General features: G+C 49.3%; 1 long non-coding RNA gene across 1 annotated transcript in view; it reads left to right on the forward strand.

Moving 5' to 3' along the window:
- Positions 1–24,762, forward strand: part of LOC144807988 (uncharacterized) — a 398,457-nt gene that overhangs the window by 330,495 nt on the left and 43,200 nt on the right. Inside the window, exon 2 of the long non-coding RNA XR_013606553.1 lies at positions 23,546–23,615. This is a non-coding gene — a long non-coding RNA (uncharacterized LOC144807988). The remainder of the gene's footprint in view (positions 1–23,545; positions 23,616–24,762) is intronic.

The following is a 24,762-nucleotide window of genomic DNA, read 5'->3' on the forward strand; positions in this document are numbered from 1 at the left end:
GGAGTGACTCATTCACTCCAAGGGAGATAATCCCGTAGTCTTTGATGCTCCAGAGGGTCCTACACGGAACCTGTATGGTGCATGGGAGTGACTCCTACACTCCAAGGGAGATACTTCTGTAGTCTTTGATGCTCCACAGGGTCCTACTCGGAACCTGTATGGTGCATGGGAGTGACTCCTTCACTCCAAGGGAGATACTTCCGTAGTATTTGATGCTCCACAGGGTCCTACACGGAACCTGTATGGTGCATGGGAGTGACTCCTTCTCTCCAAGGGAGATACTTCCGTAGTCTTTGATGCTCCACAGGGTCCTACACGGAACCTGTATGGTGCATGGGAGTGAGTCCTTCACTCCAAGGGAGATACTTCTGTAGTCTTTGATGCTCCACAGGGTCCTACACTGATCCTGTATGGTGCAGGGGAGTGACTCCTTCACTCCAAGGGAGATACTTCCGTAGTCTTTGATGCTCCAGAGGGTCCTACACGGAACCTGTATGGTGCATGGGAGTGACTCCTTCACTCCAATGGAGATACTTCCGTAGTCTTTGATGCTCCACAGGGTCCTACACGGAACCTGTATGGTGCATGGGAGTGACTCCTTCACTCCAAGGGAGATACTTCCGTAGTCTTTGATGCTCCACAGGGTCCTACACGGAACCTGTATGGTGCATGGGAGTGACTCCTTCACTCCAAGGGAGATACTTCCGTAGTCTTTGATGCTCCACAGGGTCCTACACGGATCCTGTATGGTGCATGGGAGTGACTCATTCACTCCAAGGGAGATACTCCCGTAGTCTTTGATGCTCCAGAGGGTCCTACACGGAACCTGTATGGTGCATGGGAGTGACTCCTACACTCCAAGGGAGATACTTCTGTAGTCTTTGATGCTCCACAGGGTCCTACACGGAACCTGTATGGTGCATGGGAGTGACTCCTTCACTCCAAGGGAGATACTTCCGTAGTCTTTGATGCTCCACAGGGTCCTACACGGAACCTGTATGGTGCATGGGAGTGACTCCTTCTCTCCAAGGGAGATACTTCCGTAGTCTTTGATGCTCCACAGGGTCCTACACGGAACCTGTATGGTGCATGGGAGTGAGTCCTTCACTCCAAGGGAGATACTTCTGTAGTCTTTGATGCTCCACAGGGTCCTACACTGATCCTGTATGGTGCATGGGAGTGACTCCTTCACTCCAAGGGAGATACTTCCGTAGTCTTTGATGCTCCACAGGGTCCTACACGGAACCTTTATGGTGCATGGGAGTGACTCCTTCACTCCAAGGGAGATACTTCTGTAGTCTTTGATGCTCCACAGGGTCCTACGCGGAACCTGTATGTTGCATGGGAGTGACTCCTTCACTCCAAGGGAGATACTTCTGTAGTCTTTGATGCTCCACAGGGTCCTACGCGGAACCTGTATGGTGCATGGGAGTGACTCCTTCACTCCAAGGGAGATACTTCCGTAGTCTTTGATGCTCCACAGGGTCCTACGCTGAACCTGTATGGTGCAGGGGAGTGACTCCTTCACTCCAAGGGAGATACTTCTGTAGTCTTTGATGCTCCACAGGGTCCTACGCGGAACCTGTATGGTGCATGGGAGGGACTCCTTCACACCAAGGGAGATACTTCTGTAGTCTTTGATGCTCCACAGGGTCCTACGCGGAACCTGTATGGTGCATGGGAGTGACTCCTACACTCCAAGGGAGATACTTCTGTAGTCTTTGATGCTCCACAGGGTCCTACGCTGAACCTGTATGGTGCAGGGGAGTGACTCCTTCACTCCAAGGGAGATACTTCTGTAGTCTTTGATGCTCCACAGGGTCCTACGCGGAACCTGTATGGTGCATGGGAGGGACTCCTTCACACCAAGGGAGATACTTCTGTAGTCTTTGATGCTCCACAGGGTCCTACGCGGAACCTGTATGGTGCATGGGAGTGACTCCTTCACTCCAAGGGAGATACTTCTGTAGTCTTTGATGCTCCACAGGGTCCTACGCGGAACCTGTATGGTGCATGGGAGTGACTCCTTCACTCCAAGGGAGATACTTCCGTAGTCTTTGATGCTCCACAGGGTCCTACGCGGAACCTGTATGGTGCATGGGAGTGACTCCTTCACTCCAAGTGAGATACTTCCGTAGTCTTTGATGCTCCACAGGGTCCTACACGGAACCTGTATGGTGCATGGGAGTGACTCCTTCACTCCAAGGGAGATACTTCTGTAGTCTTTGATGCTCCACAGGGTCCTACACGGAACCTGTATGGTGCATGGGAGTGACTCCTTCACTCCAAGGGAGATACTTCTATAGTCTTTGATGCTCCACAGGGTCCTACACGGAACCTGTATGGTGCATGGGAGTGACTCCTTCACTCCAAGGGAGATACTTCTGTAGTCTTTGATGCTCCACAGGGTCCTACGCGGAACCTGTATGGTGCATGGGAGGGACTCCTTCACACCAAGGGAGATACTTCTGTAGTCTTTGATGCTCCACAGGGTCCTACGCGGAACCTGTATGGTGCATGGGAGTGACTCCTTCACTCCAAGGGAGATACTTCTGTAGTCTTTGATGCTCCACAGGGTCCTACGCGGAACCTGTATGGTGCATGGGAGTGACTCCTTCACTCCAAGGGAGATACTTCCGTAGTCTTTGATGCTCCACAGGGTCCTACGCGGAACCTGTATGGTGCATGGGAGTGACTCCTTCACTCCAAGGGAGATACTTCCGTAGTATTTGATGCTCCACAGGGTCCTACACGGAACCTGTATGGTGCATGGGAGTGACTCCTACACTCCAAGGGAGATACTTCTGTAGTCTTTGATGCTCCACAGGGTCCTACACGGAACCTGTATGGTGCATGGGTGTGACTCCTTCACTCCAAAGGAGATACTTCTGTAGTCTTTGATGCTCCACAGGGTCCTACACTGAACCTGTATGGTGCAGGGGAGTGACTCCTTCACTCCAAGGGAGATACTTCTGTAGTCTTTGATGCTCCACAGGGTCCTACACGGAACCTGTATGGTGCATGGGAGTGACTCCTTCACTCATAGGGAGATACTTCCGTAGTCTTTGATGCTCCACAGGGTCCTACACGGAACCTGTATGGTGCATGGGTGTGACTCCTTCACTCCAAGGGAGATACTTCTGTAGTCTTTGATGCTCCACAGGGTCCTACACTGAACCTGTATGGTGCATGGGAGTGACTCCTTCACTCCAAGGGAGATGCTTCCGTAGTCTTTGATGCTCCACAGGGTCCTACACGGATCCTGTATGGTGCATGGAGTGACTCCTACACTCCAAGGGAGATACTTCTGTAGTCTTTGATGCTCCACAGGGTCCTACACGGAACCTGTATGGTGCATGGGAGTGACTCCTTCACTCATAGGGAGATACTTCCGTAGTCTTTGATGCTCCACAGGGTCCTACACTGAACCTGTATGGTGCAGGGGAGTGACTCCTTCACTCCAAGGGAGATACTTCCGTAGTCTTTGATGCTCCACAGGGTCCTACACTGAACCTGTATGGTGCCGGGGCGTGACTCCTTCACTCCAAGGGAGATACTTCTGTAGTCTTTGATGCTCCACAGGGTCCTACACTGAACCTGTATGGTGCATGGGAGTGACTCCTTCACTCCAAGGGAGATACTTCCGTAGTCTTTGATGCTCCACAGGGTCCTACACGGATCCTGTATGGTGCATGGGAGTGACTCATTCACTCCAAGGGAGATAATCCCGTAGTCTTTGATGCTCCAGAGGGTCCTACACGGAACCTGTATGGTGCATGGGAGTGACTCCTACACTCCAAGGGAGATACTTCTGTAGTCTTTGATGCTCCACAGGGTCCTACTCGGAACCTGTATGGTGCATGGGAGTGACTCCTTCACTCCAAGGGAGATACTTCCGTAGTATTTGATGCTCCACAGGGTCCTACACGGAACCTGTATGGTGCATGGGAGTGACTCCTTCTCTCCAAGGGAGATACTTCCGTAGTCTTTGATGCTCCACAGGGTCCTACACGGAACCTGTATGGTGCATGGGAGTGAGTCCTTCACTCCAAGGGAGATACTTCTGTAGTCTTTGATGCTCCACAGGGTCCTACACTGATCCTGTATGGTGCAGGGGAGTGACTCCTTCACTCCAAGGGAGATACTTCCGTAGTCTTTGATGCTCCAGAGGGTCCTACACGGAACCTGTATGGTGCATGGGAGTGACTCCTTCACTCCAATGGAGATACTTCCGTAGTCTTTGATGCTCCACAGGGTCCTACACGGAACCTGTATGGTGCATGGGAGTGACTCCTACACTCCAAGGGAGATACTTCTGTAGTCTTTGATGCTCCACAGGGTCCTACTCGGAACCTGTATGGTGCATGGGAGTGACTCCTTCACTCCAAGGGAGATACTTCCGTAGTATTTGATGCTCCACAGGGTCCTACACGGAACCTGTATGGTGCATGGGAGTGACTCCTACACTCCAAGGGAGATACTTCTGTAGTCTTTGATGCTCCACAGGGTCCTACACGGAACCTGTATGGTGCATGGGTGTGACTCCTTCACTCCAAAGGAGATACTTCTGTAGTCTTTGATGCTCCACAGGGTCCTACACTGAACCTGTATGGTGCAGGGGAGTGACTCCTTCACTCCAAGGGAGATACTTCTGTAGTCTTTGATGCTCCACAGGGTCCTACACGGAACCTGTATGGTGCATGGGAGTGACTCCTTCACTCATAGGGAGATACTTCCGTAGTCTTTGATGCTCCACAGGGTCCTACACGGAACCTGTATGGTGCATGGGTGTGACTCCTTCACTCCAAGGGAGATACTTCTGTAGTCTTTGATGCTCCACAGGGTCCTACACTGAACCTGTATGGTGCATGGGAGTGACTCCTTCACTCCAAGGGAGATGCTTCCGTAGTCTTTGATGCTCCACAGGGTCCTACACGGATCCTGTATGGTGCATGGAGTGACTCCTACACTCCAAGGGAGATACTTCTGTAGTCTTTGATGCTCCACAGGGTCCTACACGGAACCTGTATGGTGCATGGGAGTGACTCCTTCACTCATAGGGAGATACTTCCGTAGTCTTTGATGCTCCACAGGGTCCTACACTGAACCTGTATGGTGCAGGGGAGTGACTCCTTCACTCCAAGGGAGATACTTCCGTAGTCTTTGATGCTCCACAGGGTCCTACACTGAACCTGTATGGTGCCGGGGCGTGACTCCTTCACTCCAAGGGAGATACTTCTGTAGTCTTTGATGCTCCACAGGGTCCTACACTGAACCTGTATGGTGCATGGGAGTGACTCCTTCACTCCAAGGGAGATACTTCCGTAGTCTTTGATGCTCCACAGGGTCCTACACGGATCCTGTATGGTGCATGGGAGTGACTCATTCACTCCAAGGGAGATAATCCCGTAGTCTTTGATGCTCCAGAGGGTCCTACACGGAACCTGTATGGTGCATGGGAGTGACTCCTACACTCCAAGGGAGATACTTCTGTAGTCTTTGATGCTCCACAGGGTCCTACTCGGAACCTGTATGGTGCATGGGAGTGACTCCTTCACTCCAAGGGAGATACTTCCGTAGTATTTGATGCTCCACAGGGTCCTACACGGAACCTGTATGGTGCATGGGAGTGACTCCTTCTCTCCAAGGGAGATACTTCCGTAGTCTTTGATGCTCCACAGGGTCCTACACGGAACCTGTATGGTGCATGGGAGTGAGTCCTTCACTCCAAGGGAGATACTTCTGTAGTCTTTGATGCTCCACAGGGTCCTACACTGATCCTGTATGGTGCAGGGGAGTGACTCCTTCACTCCAAGGGAGATACTTCCGTAGTCTTTGATGCTCCAGAGGGTCCTACACGGAACCTGTATGGTGCATGGGAGTGACTCCTTCACTCCAATGGAGATACTTCCGTAGTCTTTGATGCTCCACAGGGTCCTACACGGAACCTGTATGGTGCATGGGAGTGACTCCTTCACTCCAAGGGAGATACTTCCGTAGTCTTTGATGCTCCACAGGGTCCTACACGGAACCTGTATGGTGCATGGGAGTGACTCCTTCACTCCAAGGGAGATACTTCCGTAGTCTTTGATGCTCCACAGGGTCCTACACGGATCCTGTATGGTGCATGGGAGTGACTCATTCACTCCAAGGGAGATACTCCCGTAGTCTTTGATGCTCCAGAGGGTCCTACACGGAACCTGTATGGTGCATGGGAGTGACTCCTACACTCCAAGGGAGATACTTCTGTAGTCTTTGATGCTCCACAGGGTCCTACACGGAACCTGTATGGTGCATGGGAGTGACTCCTTCACTCCAAGGGAGATACTTCCGTAGTCTTTGATGCTCCACAGGGTCCTACACGGAACCTGTATGGTGCATGGGAGTGACTCCTTCTCTCCAAGGGAGATACTTCCGTAGTCTTTGATGCTCCACAGGGTCCTACACGGAACCTGTATGGTGCATGGGAGTGAGTCCTTCACTCCAAGGGAGATACTTCTGTAGTCTTTGATGCTCCACAGGGTCCTACACTGATCCTGTATGGTGCATGGGAGTGACTCCTTCACTCCAAGGGAGATACTTCCGTAGTCTTTGATGCTCCACAGGGTCCTACACGGAACCTTTATGGTGCATGGGAGTGACTCCTTCACTCCAAGGGAGATACTTCTGTAGTCTTTGATGCTCCACAGGGTCCTACGCGGAACCTGTATGTTGCATGGGAGTGACTCCTTCACTCCAAGGGAGATACTTCTGTAGTCTTTGATGCTCCACAGGGTCCTACGCGGAACCTGTATGGTGCATGGGAGTGACTCCTTCACTCCAAGGGAGATACTTCCGTAGTCTTTGATGCTCCACAGGGTCCTACGCTGAACCTGTATGGTGCAGGGGAGTGACTCCTTCACTCCAAGGGAGATACTTCTGTAGTCTTTGATGCTCCACAGGGTCCTACGCGGAACCTGTATGGTGCATGGGAGGGACTCCTTCACACCAAGGGAGATACTTCTGTAGTCTTTGATGCTCCACAGGGTCCTACGCGGAACCTGTATGGTGCATGGGAGTGACTCCTACACTCCAAGGGAGATACTTCTGTAGTCTTTGATGCTCCACAGGGTCCTACGCTGAACCTGTATGGTGCAGGGGAGTGACTCCTTCACTCCAAGGGAGATACTTCTGTAGTCTTTGATGCTCCACAGGGTCCTACGCGGAACCTGTATGGTGCATGGGAGGGACTCCTTCACACCAAGGGAGATACTTCTGTAGTCTTTGATGCTCCACAGGGTCCTACGCGGAACCTGTATGGTGCATGGGAGTGACTCCTTCACTCCAAGGGAGATACTTCTGTAGTCTTTGATGCTCCACAGGGTCCTACGCGGAACCTGTATGGTGCATGGGAGTGACTCCTTCACTCCAAGGGAGATACTTCCGTAGTCTTTGATGCTCCACAGGGTCCTACGCGGAACCTGTATGGTGCATGGGAGTGACTCCTTCACTCCAAGTGAGATACTTCCGTAGTCTTTGATGCTCCACAGGGTCCTACACGGAACCTGTATGGTGCATGGGAGTGACTCCTTCACTCCAAGGGAGATACTTCTGTAGTCTTTGATGCTCCACAGGGTCCTACACGGAACCTGTATGGTGCATGGGAGTGACTCCTTCACTCCAAGGGAGATACTTCTATAGTCTTTGATGCTCCACAGGGTCCTACACGGAACCTGTATGGTGCATGGGAGTGACTCCTTCACTCCAAGGGAGATACTTCTGTAGTCTTTGATGCTCCACAGGGTCCTACACGGAACCTGTATGGTGCCCGGGAGTGACTCCTTCACTCCAAGGGAGATACTTCCGTAGTCTTTGATGCTCCACAGGGTCCTACACGGAACCTGTATGGTGCATGGGAGTGACTCCTTCACTCCAAGGGAGATACTTCTGTAGTCTTTGATGCTCCACAGGGTCCTACACGGAACCTGTATGGTGCATGGGAGTGACTCCTTCACTCCAAGGGAGATACTTCTGTAGTCTTTGTTGCTCCACAGGGTCCTACACGGAACCTGTATGGTGCCCGGGAATGACTCCTTCACTCCAAGGGAGATACTTCCGTAGTCTTTGATGCTCCACAGGGTCCTACACGGAACCTGTATGGTGCATGGGAGTGACTCCTTCACTCCAAGGGAGATACTTCCGTAGTCTTTGATGCTCCACAGGGTCCTACACGGAACCTGTATGGTGCATGGGAGTGACTCCTTCACTCCAAGGGAGATACTTCTGTAGTCTTTGATGCTCCACAGGGTCCTACACGGAACCTGTATGGTGCATGGGAGTGACTCCTTCACTCCAAGGGAGATACTTCTATAGTCTTTGATGCTCCACAGGGTCCTACACGGAACCTGTATGGTGCATGGGAGTGACTCCTTCACTCCAAGGGAGATACTTCTGTAGTCTTTGATGCTCCACAGGGTCCTACACGGAACCTGTATGGTGCATGGGAGTGACTCCTTCACTCCAAGGGAGATACTTCTATAGTCTTTGATGCTCCACAGGGTCCTACACGGAACCTGTATGGTGCATGGGAGTGACTCCTTCACTCCAAGGGAGATACTTCTGTAGTCTTTGATGCTCCACAGGGTCCTACACGGAACCTGTATGGTGCCCGGGAGTGACTCCTTCACTCCAAGGGAGATACTTCCGTAGTCTTTGATGCTCCACAGGGTCCTACACGGAACCTGTATGGTGCATGGGAGTGACTCCTTCACTCCAAGGGAGATACTTCTGTAGTCTTTGATGCTCCACAGGGTCCTACGCGGAACCTGTATGTTGCATGGGAGTGACTCCTTCACTCCAAGGGAGATACTTCTGTAGTCTTTGATGCTCCACAGGGTCCTACGCGGAACCTGTATGGTGCATGGGAGTGACTCCTTCACTCCAAGGGAGATACTTCCGTAGTCTTTGATGCTCCACAGGGTCCTACGCTGAACCTGTATGGTGCAGGGGAGTGACTCCTTCACTCCAAGGGAGATACTTCTGTAGTCTTTGATGCTCCACAGGGTCCTACGCGGAACCTGTATGGTGCATGGGAGGGACTCCTTCACACCAAGGGAGATACTTCTGTAGTCTTTGATGCTCCACAGGGTCCTACGCGGAACCTGTATGGTGCATGGGAGTGACTCCTTCACTCCAAGGGAGATACTTCTGTAGTCTTTGATGCTCCACAGGGTCCTACGCTGAACCTGTATGGTGCAGGGGAGTGACTCCTTCACTCCAAGGGAGATACTTCTGTAGTCTTTGATGCTCCACAGGGTCCTACGCGGAACCTGTATGGTGCATGGGAGGGACTCCTTCACACCAAGGGAGATACTTCTGTAGGCTTTGATGCTCCACAGGGTCCTACGCGGAACCTGTATGGTGCATGGGAGTGACTCCTTCACTCCAAGGGAGATACTTCTGTAGTCTTTGATGCTCCACAGGGTCCTACGCGGAACCTGTATGGTGCATGGGAGTGACTCCTTCACTCCAAGGGAGATACTTCCGTAGTCTTTGATGCTCCACAGGGTCCTACGCGGAACCTGTATGGTGCTTGGGAGTGACTCCTTCACTCCAAGGGAGATACTTCCGTAGTCTTTGATGCTCCACAGGGTCCTACACGGAACCTGTATGGTGCATGGGAGTGACTCCTTCACTCCAAGGGAGATACTTCCGTAGTCTTTGATGCTCCACAGGGTCCTACACGGAACCTGTATGGTGCATGGGAGTGACTCCTTCACTCCAAGGGAGATACTTCTGTAGTCTTTGATGCTCCACAGGGTCCTACACGGAACCTGTATGGTGCATGGGAGTGACTCCTTCACTCCAAGGGAGATACTTCTATAGTCTTTGATGCTCCACAGGGTCCTACACGGAACCTGTATGGTGCATGGGAGTGACTCCTTCACTCCAAGGGAGATACTTCTGTAGTCTTTGATGCTCCACAGGGTCCTACACGGAACCTGTATGGTGCCCGGGAGTGACTCCTTCACTCCAAGGGAGATACTTCCGTAGTCTTTGATGCTCCACAGGGTCCTACACGAAACCTGTATGGTGCATGGGAGTGACTCCTTCACTCCAAGGGAGATACTTCTGTAGTCTTTGATGCTCCACAGGGTCCTACACGGAACCTGTATGGTGCATGGGAGTGACTCCTTCACTCCAAGGGAGATACTTCTGTAGTCTTTGATGCTCCACAGGGTCCTACACGGAACCTGTATGGTGCCCGGGAGTGACTCCTTCACTCCAAGGGAGATACTTCCGTAGTCTTTGATGCTCCACAGGGTCCTACACTGATCCTGTATGGTGCATGGTGTGGTTCTAAAAATCCGGACCCTGGTGTTTTCCCGATATCGAGGTCCAATACCCGTGTCACAAAACCTCAACGTACCAAGACGATTTTGGTATCTATGAACCGATAATAATTAGGACGTCATTCCTATGTATTTGCGTCACGATCGAGGGTTGCCAACACCCCAAAATCGTAGTTTCCGTCCCCATCCCTTAAACTCCATTTTGTGAACGGCATCCATCTTGCCCTCATGTTAAGTCAATTAAAGGTTGAGCTTGATCAAAAGGGACACGTCCACCTTTCGTGACTTCCCCCTGACCTGTCCCAACTGACTCCATTGCCTTAGGCCAAACCTGTTTGGGCAGCTCCTCGCCCAGTGGCCGAATACGATAGCATCAATACATAACATTCCACAAACCATTCACTACATACAGACCATGCTTTCTGCAAACATGCACCTGTCCACATTCCTTGTTTATGGCCAGTTTTATGACTGGGTTGTACCTTTCATTATTTAAGGTTTCATCGATATCTGATGGGAGTTCCAGGCCTAACTGGGTAATCTATCAACAAACTGGACATCTAAAATATGGGCTTGCTTACATGACTCCGCTCTTTGTATTATTGTAGAAATATGTGTATAGCCATATCATAAACTCAGGAATTCTTGCTTGCAGCTATTATTTTTGTATATAAGGAGACGGCTGGTTCTGTAAAAACGAACAGTCTCCCGAGAACCTACTCTCCGTGTGGTGTACTTCTGGGACACGTGTTACTTGGTAGCTACCAATAAAACTTGATCTTTGACGGTAACTAGAAGACTCAGTGTTTCTGTGGTCCGGAACAAGGGAGAACTCAGAGGTCTTCGGGTGCTACCCCCTGGCACCACCGGGTTCCTAAAAACCCGGCACCTCAGTGGGAGTGACTCCTTCACTCCAAGGGAGATACTGCCGTAGTCTTTGATGCTCCACAGGGTCCTACACTGAACCTGTATGGTGCATGGGAGTGACTCCTTCACTCCAAGGGAGATACTTCTGTAGTCTTTGATGCTCCACAGGGTCCTACACGGATCCTGTATGGTGCATGGGAGTGACTCATTCACTCCAAGGGAGATACTTCTGTAGTCTTTGATGCTCCACAGGGTCCTACACGGAACTTGTATGGTGCATGGGAGTGACTCCTTCACTCCAAGGGAGATACTTCTGTAGTCTTTGATGCTCCACAGGGTCCTACACGGAACCTGTATGGTGCCGGGGAGTGACTCCTTCACTCCAAGGGAGATACTTCCGTAGTCTTTGATGCTCCACAGGGTCCTACACGGAACCTGTATGGTGCATGGGAGTGACTCATTCACTCCAAGGGAGATACTTCTGTAGTCTTTGATGCTCCAGAGGGTCCTACACGGAACCTGTATGGTGCAGGGGAGTGACTCCTTCACTCCAAGGGAGATACTTCTGTAGTCTTTGATGCTCCACAGGGTCCTACACGGAACCTGTATGGTGCATGGGAGTGACTCCTTCACTCCAAGGGAGATACTTCCGTAGTCTTTCATGCTCCACAGGGTCCTACACGGAACCTGTATGGTGCATGGGAGTGACTCCTTCACTCCAAGGGAGATACTTCCGTAGTCTTTGATGCTCCACAGGGTCCTACACTGAACCTGTATGGTGCCGGGGAGTGACTCCTTCACTCCAAGGGAGATACTTCCGTAGTCTTTGATGCTCCACAGGGTCCTACACGGAACCTGTATGGTGCATGGGAGTGACTCCTTCACTCCAAGGGAGATACTTCCATAGTCTTTGATGCTCCACAGGGTCCTACACGGAACCTGTATGGTGCATGGGAGTGACTCCTTCACTCCAAGGGAGATACTTCCGTAGTCTTTGATGCTCCACAGGGTCCTACACGGAACCTGTATGGTGCATGGGAGTGACTCCTTCACTCCAAGGGAGATACTTCCGTAGTCTTTGATGCTCCACAGGGTCCTACACTGATCCTGTATGGTGCGTGGGAGTGACTCCTTCACTCCAAGGGAGATACTTCCGTAGTCTTTGATGCTCCACAGGGTCCTACACGGAACCTGTATGGTGCATGGGAGTGACTCCTACACTCCAAGGGAGATAATTCTGTAGTATTTGATGCTCCACAGGGTCCTACACGGATCCTGTATGGTGCATGGGAGTGACTCCTTCACTCCATGGGAGATACTTCCGTAGTCTTTGATGCTCCACAGGGTCCTACACTGATCCTGTATGGTGCATGGGAGTGACTCCTACACTCCAAGGGAGATACTTCTGTAGTCTTTGATGCTCCACAGGGTCCTACACGGAACCTGTATGGTGCATGGGAGTGACTACTTCACTCCAAGGGAGATACTTCCGTAGTCTTTGATGCTCCACAGGGTCCTACACTGATCCTGTATGGTGCATGGGAGTGACTCCTACACGCCAAGGGAGATACTTCTGTAGTCTTTGATGCTCCACAGGGTCCTACACTGATCCTGTATGGTGCATGGGAGTGACTCCTACACGCCAAGGGAGATACTTCTGTAGTCTTTGATGCTCCACAGGGTCCTACACGGAACCTGTATGGTGCATGGGAGTGACTCCTTCACTCCAAGGGAGATACTTCCGTAGTCTTTGATGCTCCACAGGGTCCTACACGGAACCTGTATGGTGCATGGGAGTGACTCCTACACTCCAAGGGAGATAATTCTGTAGTCTTTGATGCTCCACAGGGTCCTACACGGATCCTGTATGGTGCATGGGAGTGACTCCTTCACTCCATGGGAGATACTTCCGTAGTCTTTGATGCTCCACAGGGTCCTACACTGATCCTGTATGGTGCATGGGAGTGACTCCTACACTCCAAGGGAGATACTTCTGTAGTCTTTGATGCTCCACAGGGTCCTACACGGAACCTGTATGGTGCATGGGAGTGACTACTTCACTCCAAGGGAGATACTTCCGTAGTCTTTGATGCTCCACAGGGTCCTACACTGATCCTGTATGGTGCATGGGAGTGACTCCTACACGCCAAGGGAGATACTTCTGTAGTCTTTGATGCTCCACAGGGTCCTACACGGAACCTGTATGGTGCATGGGAGTGACTCCTTCACTCCAAGGGAGATACTTCCGTAGTCTTTGATGCTCCACAGGGTCCTTCACGGAACCTGTATGGTGCATGGGAGTGACTCCTTCACTCCAAGGGAGATACTTCTGTAGTCTTTGATGCTCCACAGGGTCCTACACTGATCCTGTATGGTGCATGGGAGTGACTCCTACACTCCAAGGGAGATACTTCCGTAGTCTTTGATGCTCCACAGGGTCCTACACGGAACCTGTATGGTGCATGGGAGTGACTCCTTCACTCCAAGGGAGATACTTCTGTAGTCTTTGATGCTCCACAGGGTCCTACACGGACCCTGTATGGTGCAGGGGAGTGACTCCTTCACTCCAAGGGAGATACTTCTGTAGTCTTTGATGCTCCACAGGGTCCTACACGGATCCTGTATGGTGCATGGGAGTGACTCCTTCACTCCAAGGGAGATACTTCCGTAGTCTTTGATGCTCCACAGGGTCCTACACTGAACCTGTATGGTGCATGGGAGTGACTCCTTCACTCCAAGGGAGATACTTCCGTAGTCTTTGATGCTCCACAGGGTCCTACACGGAACCTGTATGGTGCATGGGAGTGACTCCTTCACTCCAAGGGAGATACTTCTGTAGTCTTTGATGCTCCACAGGGTCCTACACTGATCCTGTATGGTGCATGGGAGTGACTCCTACACTCCAAGGGAGATACTTCCGTAGTCTTTGATGCTCCACAGGGTCCTACACGGAACCTGTATGGTGCATGGGAGTGACTCCTTCACTCCAAGGGAGATACTTCTGTAGTCTTTGATGCTCCACAGGGTCCTACGCGGAACCTGTATGGTGCCGGGGAGTGACTCCTTCACTCCAAGGGAGATACTTCCGTAGTCTTTGATGCTCCACAGGGTCCTACACGGAACCTGTATGGTGCATGGGAGTGACTCCTACACTCCAAGGGAGATACTTCTGTAGTCTTTGATGCTCCACAGGGTCCTACACTGAACCTGTATGGTGCAAGGGAGTGACTCCTTCACTCCAAGGGAGATACTTCCGTAGTCTTTGATGCTCCACAGGGTCCTACACGGAACCTGTATGGTGCATGGGAGGGACTCCTTCACTCCAAGGGAGATACTTCCGTAGTCTTTGATGCTCCACATGGTCCTACACGGAACCTGTATGGTGCATGGGAGTGACTCCTTCACTCCAAGGGAGATACATCCGTAGTCTTTGATGCTCCACAGGGTCCTACACGGAACCTGTATGGTGCATGGGAGTGACTCCTTCACTCCAAGGGAGATACTTCCGTAGTCTTTGATGCTCCACAGGGTCCTACACGGTACCTGTATGGTGCATGGGAGTGACTCCTACACTCCAAGGGAGATACTTCCGTAGTCTTTGATGCTCCACAGGGTCCTACACTGAACCTGTATGGTGCAGGGAAGTGACTCCTTCACTCCAAGGGAGATACTTCTGTAGTCTTTGATGCTCCACAGGGTCCTACACTGATCCTGTATGGTGCATGGGAGTGACTCCTTCACTCCAAGGGAGATACTTCCGTAGTCTTTGATGCTCCACAGGGTCCTACACTGAACCTGTATGGTGCATGGGAGTGACTCCTTCACTCCAAGGGAGATACTTCTGTAGTCTTTGATGCTCCACAGGGTCCTACACTGAACCTGTATGGTGCATGGGAGTGACTCCTTCACTCCAAGGGAGATACTTCCGTAGTCTTTGATGCTCCACAGGGTCCTACACGGAACCTGTATGGTGCATGGGAGTGACTCCTTCACTCCAAGGGAGATACTTCCGTAGTCTTTGATGCTCCACAGGGTCCTACACTGAACCTGTATGGTGCATGGGAGTGACTCCTTCACTCCAAGGGAGATACTTCTGTAGTCTTTGATGCTCCACAGGGTCCTACACTGAACCTGTATGGTGCATGGGAGTGACTCCTCCACTCCAAGGGAGATACTTCCGTAGTCTTTGATGCTCCACAGGGTCCTACACTGAATCTGTATGGTGCCGGGGAGCGACTCCTTCACTCCAAGGCAGATTCTTCCGTAGTCTTTGATGCTCCACAGGGTCCTACACGGAACCTGTATGGTGCCGGGGAGTGACTCCTACACGCCAAGGGAGATACTTCCGTAGTCTTTGATGCTCCACAGGGTCCTACACGGAACCTGTATGGTGCATGGGAGTGACTCCTTCACTCCAAGGGAGATACTTCCGTAGTGTTTGATGCTCCACAGGGTCCTACACTGAACCTGTATGGTGCCGGGGAGTGACTCCTTCACTCCAAGGGAGATACTTCCGTAGTCTTTGATGCTCCACAGGGTCCTACACTGAACCTGTATGGTGCCGGGGAGTGACTCCTTCACTCCAAGGGAGATACTTCCGTAGTCTTTGATGCTCCACAGGGTCCTACACGGAACCTGTATGGTGCATGGGAGTGACTCCTACACTCCAAGGGAGATACTTCTGTAGTCTTTGATGCTCCACAGGGTCCTACACTGAACCTGTATGGTGCAAGGGAGTGACTCCTTCACTCCAAGGGAGATACTTCCGTAGTCTTTGATGCTCCACAGGGTCCTACACTGAACCTGTATGGTCCATGGGAGTGACTCCTTCACTCCAAGGGAGATACTTCCGTAGTCTTTGATGCTCCACAGGGTCCTACACTGAACCTGTATGGTGCAGGGGAGTGACTCCTTCACTCCAAGGGAGATACTTCCATAGTCTTTGATGCTCCACAGGGTCCTACACTGATCCTGTATGGTGCATGGGAGTGACTCCTACACTCCAAGGGAGATACTTCTGTAGTCTTTGATGCTCCACAGCGTCCTACACGGAACCTGTATGGTGCATGGGCGTGACTCCTTCACTCCAAGAGAGATACTTCTGTAGTCTTTGATGCTCCACAGGGTCCTACACTGAACCTGTATGGTGCATGGGAGTGACTCCTTCACTCCAAGGGAGATACTTCCGTAGTCTTTGATGCTCCACAGGGTCCTACACGGAACCTGTATGGTGCATGGGAGTGACTCCTTCACTCCAAGGGAGATACTTCCGTAGTCTTTGACGCTCCACAGGGTCCTACACGGAACCTGTATGGTGCATGGGAGTGACTCCTTCACTCCAAGGGAGATACTTCTGTAGTCTTTGATGCTCCACAGGGTCCTACACGGAACCTGTATGGTGCATGGGAGTGACTCCTTCACTCCAAGGGAGATACTTCCATAGTGTTTGATGCTCCACAGGGTCCTACACTGAACCTGTATGGTGCAGGGGTGTGACTCCTTCACTCCAAGGGAGATACTTCTGTAGTCTTTGATGCTCCACAGGGTCCTACACGGAACCTGTATGGTGCATGGGAGTGACTCCTTCACTCCAAGGGAGATACTTCCGTAGTCTTTGATGCTCCACAGGGTCCTACACTGAACCTGTATGGTGCATGGTAGTGACTCCTTCACTCCAAGGGAGATACTTCCGTAGTTGTTGATGCTCCACAGGGTCCTACACTGATCCTGTATGGTGCAGGGGAGTGACTCCTTCACTCCAAGGCAGATACTCCCGTAGTCTTTGATGCTCCACAGGGTCCTACACGGAACCTGTATGGTGCATGGGAGTGACTCCTTCACTCCAAGGGAGATACTTCCGTAGTCTTTGATGCTCCACAGGGTCCTACACTGAACCTGTATGGTGCATGGGAGTGACTCCTTCACTCCAAGGGAGATACTTCCTTAGTCTTTGATGCTCCACAGGGTCCTACACGGAACCTGTATGGTGCATGGGAGTGACTCCTTCACTCCAAGGGAGATACTTCCGTAGTCTTTGATGCTCCACAGGGTCCTACATTGAACCTGTATGGTGCATGGGAGTGACTCCTTCACTCCAAGGGAGATACTTCTTGAGGTTCCGTGACGATTTGACTCGTGTTTTTAACATTGTCGTAAATACATAATTTTGGTATCAGTGAACCGCAAATGATCCATTTAGTATACCCTGGTATTTTCGCGATGCTACGAGCAAGAGCACTCCTGTTACCAACACATTTGTGATTTACCCATGGCATCCATCTTAGAACACGGAAGCCATTTTGTATTCCTTGCCCTCACATAGTCAATGGACACGCAATGACCTCTTTTTATTTAAGGACACGTAGGCCTTAACCGGCGATTCACCTTGCTAGTGACACGTGCACCTTAGGCCAGCAACGCTGTGGCAGCATGACTCGGCAAGAACTGCCTCCCCAGCCTGAGGCCAGTCCTGCTATACTGGTTCTTGTGTCCGTTGGCCTGATCATGATTAGGTGGCCGAAGCTGGTAACCGTGCCCATTTACGACCCACAAACATTTCTTATCCTGTCTTTCTATCTTCTGCACCTGGCTCTGCTCCTTTCCTTCTGGGCCTTTATTGGGGGGAGGTAACGAAATTTACGATGAGGCGGTCCGGGTCTTGAATGAAGAATTGACATGGGATTATGATGGACTAGTGGGAACCCCTCATTTGTAATGTTTTGACATCAGATACTGTTGACGATTCCTGTGCAACGCCAAATATTTATTGTTTAAGACACGAATGTTTAGAACTGTGGTAACATGTAAAGAATTTGCCTGAAGCCCAATATTTAGTATATAAGGAGCAACCCTCTTTGTACAAATCGAACAGGCTCCTAGATACTGCCCATGTGTAGTTTCTGTGACTTCTGTGTCCCTGCAGTAATAAACCTTTGGTCTTTGACGCCACCATCGAGAAGCCCGTGTTTCTGTTTGTTTGTGCACCAAGACAGGTGGAACTCCGGGGTCTTCGGGTGTTATCCCTGACACCTCTGGACGGAACCAAAAAGTCCAGAACTCCAATTGGCGCCCAACGTGGGGCGACGTCATTCGGTACCGGTCCAAAAGCCTGAAGAGTTCGAGGAGCTTCGTGTGAAGATTTCAGAGGGAGGCGCCCCACTTCATCGATCCCGGCATATCGCAAAAGTGGCCCCGACGTTCTCTTCCACGAGGGTTCCCGTTCAGACGGCTGCAGTGGTCCGTTGCCTTGACCGTCGCCCTGTCTTGGACCCGAGGTGCAGTCCTCAGTACGGCGAAACGTGACGGGTTTCTCCTTGGTGACGTCTTCAGTGCCTCAGTTAAGTATTCAGTGGCTGCTAGTTGGTTATTTTGTAAGGGTTGCTCCTATTTGGATAATCCTTTTAGTTCTCAGTTCAGTTCAGTTCTGTAAGATTATCACTGGTTATTCTGGTTACGATAATCATTCTGTTCAGTTCAGGTATCGATACATTTGTCAGTTCTGGTAGGCCTAAGTTCTTGATTCGAGTGCGCATCTTTTCTGTTTGTGTCTTGTTTGTTTTGTGTTCCGGATTATAAAATGGTAAGTCGGAAAAATTGTATGTTGTCTTGTTTTAGTTGCAACAGTGATTCCCAGTTGGAGGACTCGTGTTTGGTTCCTCCGATTGGAACTCCCCTTTATGATCTTTATTGCAAGTTTGGTGTGGGCCCTATCTCTTATAACGAGATATGGATCCACTACACAGAGAAAGATGGTGTCCTTAGTTGGCCACTACATGGTAGTTTTGAACCTGAAGTTCTCGATAATCTAGAAAGAAAGTTGTTTAAGAAGAAAGCCCGGCCGGCAATGTTTGATTCTTTCCGTTATTGGCGAAAAGAATCTAAACAGAGAGAAATTAAAAAGTTGAAGAAAAAACAGAAAGAGCAAGAGTTGACTTTAGAACAGTCTGCTAGGCAGCTGCAACTCAACGAGTCTGAGAAAGCAATGGAGGTGGCCGATAGAGAGCGTAATTTAGCGATAGACAAGTGCTATCCTGCTTTACCATCGAGTACGGCTAAGATAGTAGAGGACCCTGAAAAGGATCCCCTGTTGTCTTACTTGGCAATTACTCAGTCTATATCAGAGTCAGAGTCTAATTCTATGCTCATTAGGTCAGTGACATGTTGTTGTATCATCATCCTGTCTCGTGCCTTTTCTCCTAATGCAGGTGGTTTTCTGAAACAGGTTGCAGCACAGAGGCTACACAGAGCGGGACCACATTGGATAATAAGACAGCACGAGAACAGAAATACTAGGATGACACCAATAACCATCAGAACCTTCCATCCCCACGCTGATACCAGAGTCCAAAACCACTCCATGAAGGACCAGTTTCCCTTATCTACGTGTATAGAGTCGGAAATCTTATGCAGCTTAGAGATTGCTTCATAGACTGTTGGAGCATTATTTGGAATAAAAACACAGCAGCTCGATTGGATCATTCTGCATACCCCACCTCGATCTGCAAGTATTACGTCTAGAACCATACGGTTCTGCAACGTCATGAGACGATCCGCCTGAAGCTCAGCTGTTAAGTTACTAAGGGCACCAGCAGTTTCTGTAATAGTAGATTCAACTACTCGTGTTAGTTGACGAAGATTTCTACTATTGGCCATAGGCCCCCAAAACGGAAGGAAACCTTTGAAAAAGTCTCCAGCTTCTTGACCAGCGGTATCTTCCTTGCTGAAGACACCTCTTGCTACTCTGGTTTTGTGATAATCTGAAGAGGCAGTGTATGTCGGGGGTAACAATCGAGCAATATAACATGAACCTGAAAAGTCAGCAGGCAGCCATGTATATGCTCTGTCCTGACAAATGAAGTAGGTACCCCTATCAGTCAGAAAGGCAGGGGAGGAGTTAGACGGAAATACGTAAGTCTCAACGCACTCACTCCTCCCTAGCTGAGCTCTCGGATTTCTCCCATTTCCTTGCAAACAGACCTGACCTCGGTGAGGCACGACCCAAACTGAAGTGGAGCTTTTACGCTTGCTTTCTCCCAAACTAAGGCGATACTCTGTAGAGTTCCAACTCAAATACACCAGTAATTCATCTCTAGGATAAGATGGAGTATTATTGACGTCTTTAATCATATCAATAATTCCCTGGACTAAAGCTTTGTTGGCTGAGTTGTATTTAGTGGACCGTGGTGGACGCGGAGGATAGGTCTCAAGGGCATATGAAAAAATGGTCTGAAAGGCCTGAAATGATCCATTATAGCTGAAAGGCAAGACTAGATAGGTCAACGCCGTCACCTCTAGCTGCTTCAACACCCCCTGCATCCTCCAAAAGACCTTCAAATGGATCCCTCCCGAAAAAAGGAAGATGGTCACCCACACACTCATACCCAGCAGACTGGACAACGGAAACACCCTGTACGCCGGGATCAACAGGTCTCTGCTCCACAAACTCCAGACCATACAGAACACCGCAGCCAGACTCTTCCTCTGCATCCCTCGACACGAACACATCACCCAACACCTGCGTAACCGCCACCAGCTTACCGTGGAGACGATAGTTACTTTCAAGAAACTCACCCATGCCTACAAATGCCTCCACAACACTGGCCCCCAATACCTCAACGAAAGGATCTCCTTCTATGTACCCAAGAGAAACCTCCGATCTGCCGACCTCGCCGAAACCCCACGCAGCAGAAAAGCGAGAACAGGTGGAAGAGCCTTCTCATCGCGGCCAAGACCTGGAACAAGCTTCCAATCGACATCAGACGTTCCCCCTCCGTGAACATCTTCAGGAAGACACTCAAGACCTGGCTCTTTGACTGAAAAGAGCTGCCCCCCCCCCCCCCCCCAGCGCCTTGAGACCCTCATGGGTGAGTAGCGCGCTTACAAGTCCCCTGATTGATTGATTAGATCTAAAAGACGCCTACTTTCATATTCCAATTCATCCCGCTCATCGCAAATATCTCATGTTTATGATAGCAGGCGAACATTACCATTACAAGGTACTTTCATTCGGCGTCACCACGGCCTCCAGAGTGTTCACCAAATGTCTCGCAGTAGCAGCTGCTCATCTCAGAACACAATGTCTTCCCTTACCTGGACGACTGGCTTATCGAAGCGAGCACTTACCAAAACTGTATACTACACACTCAGACAACAGTACACCTACTTCACCAGTTGGGTTTTACAATAAATGCACAAAAATCTCACCTGTATCCGGCACAAGTGCAATCTTATCTGGGAGCTTCCATCAACACTCTCAAAGCTCTAGCCACTTCAAATATAGCCCGGATTCACAATATCCAGGTCACACTATTACAATTTCAACCCAACCAATCATTACCAGCCAGAGTCTTCATGCTGCTGCTGGGAATGATGGCATCCTGCGTTGCAATCGTACCTCATACAAGGCTTCACATGTGTCCTCTGCAGCAATGTCCAGCGAGTAAGTGCAGTCAATCACAGGGTCTATTAACCGATCTAGTGTTGGTAGACAGTCGCACCCATCGCTCTCTGCAGTGGTTGAACCCTCAAAACTTAGCAAAAGGGCGGCCTTCCGTAGACCTGATTCCACAGACTATACTCACAACAGACGCATCATTAACAGGTTGGGGTGCCCATTTCAATATTACACAGTACAGGGCTGTGGTCGGACGAATACAAACATCTTCACATCAACTACCTGGAACTTCTAGCAGTGTTCCTAGCACTCAAAGCTTTTCTCACCCAACTTGTAGGCAAGACTGTCTTAGTACGCACGGAAAACATCACAGCAATGTACTACCTACAGAAACAGGGAGGGACTCCCTCTCTCCAGCTGTCACGCTGTGCACAAAGCATTTGGAATTGGGCGATTCACCCAAATAATCCATCTCCTAGCAGAACACCTCCCAGGGGTAGGCCATCAGATTGCAGCCCTGCTGAGCAGACACAGGCAGCAAGTCCACAAGTGGGAAATTCATCCCCAAGTTCTTCTTCCCTACTTTCAAAAGTGGGCTTTTCTACAAATAGATCTGTTTGCAACAGTACACAATGCAAAATTCCCAAACTTTGCATCTAGGTTCCCACAACCAGCATCCAAAGGCAATACCCTATGGATGATTTGATCAGTTATATTTGCTTATGCTTTTCCGCCTCTCCTCCTAATTCCATTACTTGTTCGGAAACTCAGACAAACTTCCCTCACACAGATCTTAATAGCCCCCACATGGGCTCGCAACCTTGGTACACCACCCTGTTAGAACTCTCAGTGGTTCCACATCAAAAGCTACATCTCACACCTTGTCTCCTAACTCAGATCCATGGGGAAGTCGGACATCCAATTCCCAGAGAACTCAACCTAGCGATTTGGCTCCTGAAGTCATAGAGTTTGGTTATTTACAACTACAACGAGACTGTATGAATATTCTCAAGGAAGCTTGAAAGCCGACTACTAGAGCATGTTATGCAGCAAATGGAAGCGTTTTGTTTCCTATTGTAACAACAACAATATCAATCATCTTGATGCGTTTGTGCAGAATAATTTGTTAACTGTTGCATTTACAGCAATGTAGATTAACTTAGACATCCATTTGTTTACACCTGGGAGTCGTAGCTGCATACTTGCAAAATAGACAACACCTATCTCTCTTCAGAGTACCAGTGATTAAAGTCTTCATGAAAGGATTAAAAAGGGTTATACCGCCAAGTATTCCCCCTGCTCCGGAGTGGAACTTAAACATAGTCCTTCCAAGGCTAATGGGCCCGCCTTTTGAACCAATGCACAAATGTCAATTACAATTCCTATCATGGAAAGTTGCTTTCCTCATAACGATAACCTCACTAAGGACAGTTGATGAACTTCAGGCATTACCTATACAAGAGCCTTTCTTTCAACTTCACAAAGATTGAATGGTTCTACAACTAATCCAAAATTTCTCCTTAAAGTAGTTTCTGCTTAGGGGTAATTCATGTGCGAAATCAAATTAAAATAATATAACATTAGCATTTTCATTATTAATTGAACCATCGTAATTCTTGTATAGAATTTATGTGCAATGATAATAGAAGCAGATAAAAGTAATTAGCAGTATAAGCACATTGAACAACATAAATAGTTCCACCATCTTTCTAAAACAATGTACATATGCAAGCATAGAACAACTGTATGTAGCTTTTTCCTACAATGCTTTCCCGTGTGTGTGTCTGTGTGTCTGTCTCCCATTCCCTGTAGGGAGAGTATGTAGCTCCCCATTCTAGAAGAGCCAGTCAAGAAGGAGCACACTGCATTGAATAATTTCTTGGTATGCACTTTTTATTAGTATTACAGGAAATCACAATGATTGATTGTCCTGTTATATTCTTCTTTCCCACAGGGTCTTCCACTTCAGTCCCTTAGGTGAGCCTCGGCCGCCGTCGTCCCTCGGACAGAAGGAAAAGACTCAGGTAAGCGTTTTTGCTTTGTGGTTTAGTCAAGGGAGGATGTGAGGGATAAATAATAGCTATGCATAAATGTGAAGGGAGGGGCTAGAGGTTGGAGCAACCAAAAGAAAAGGAGTAGCCGATGATTTCTGCTCTTGTCTTTCTCATCATCATCATTATACTTTTATTCGATACATATATCATAAAAAGTACAAACATAAAATACAAACATATATGTTTACAAATATTACACTTTTTTTTTTTTTTAAAGAGAAACCACTTCGTCATTACACGAAAAATTATTAAAACAGAGTAGGAATAATACATTTAAGAGTCAAATGGGGATATTGACTGTAGACGTATGTTGCAACAACCTTAACCTGATGATCCATGCACATGCTAAAAACTTTGCAACCCCACAAACGGTAACCATACAAGTGGTATTGGAGACAATAATTCGTAGGGCTGTTTTGTGATCCCTAACTCCAAGATTTTTAAAAACTGGCTTTAACCATTTGTTCCTAGCCTGAATATAAGCTTTACAGGCAAAGAGAAAGTGACCTAAAGATTCTTCCGGGCAGGAACAACCCGGACACTTCCTATCCTCTTACCTCCTCCTACCCCACCCTGTCGTAAAGTTTTTAAGAGGGAGAGTGCCATGTCTAAATTTCAGATAGAGAGTCCTATCACGGGGAATCTGAATAAAATCCAAAAGCGGTTCTAACTTGGTAATAGGCTTATGGGATAAAAAATTCTCGGTTAATTGGCCCCAATTTGGGTTGTGCAGAGCCTTAGCCTCTATCCAGTCCCAATAGAGTTTTTTTACCGTTTGTTTCGGTGGGGGAGATTGGGAAGCCCAAGCGTCGCTTAAACCCACGCTAATTGTAAGCTTCTTTAAATCGTTTAGCCACTTGATCCTGCCCGAAATGTTTAGATTTAATAATTCGTCAAACACTAAAGCATAATTAGCTAATTCCGGGGTCATCCTGAGGCGCACCCAAAATAATAGAGGACGTAGCTGGACAATGTCACAAATGGACCTCCTACCCAGATCGGCAAATAATGGTTTTAGTGGGGTTGAGACTGGAAGCGAGACCAAGTCTCTCATAAACTTATTCTCGGCATCACAAGAGCTTTAGTATTCTCAGTACCCCATATTTCTGAACCATAG

This window comes from Lissotriton helveticus, chromosome 1_2, assembly GCF_964261635.1.
Source record: "Lissotriton helveticus chromosome 1_2, aLisHel1.1, whole genome shotgun sequence".
In the NCBI taxonomy this organism is placed as follows: Eukaryota; Metazoa; Chordata; class Amphibia; order Caudata; family Salamandridae; genus Lissotriton; species Lissotriton helveticus.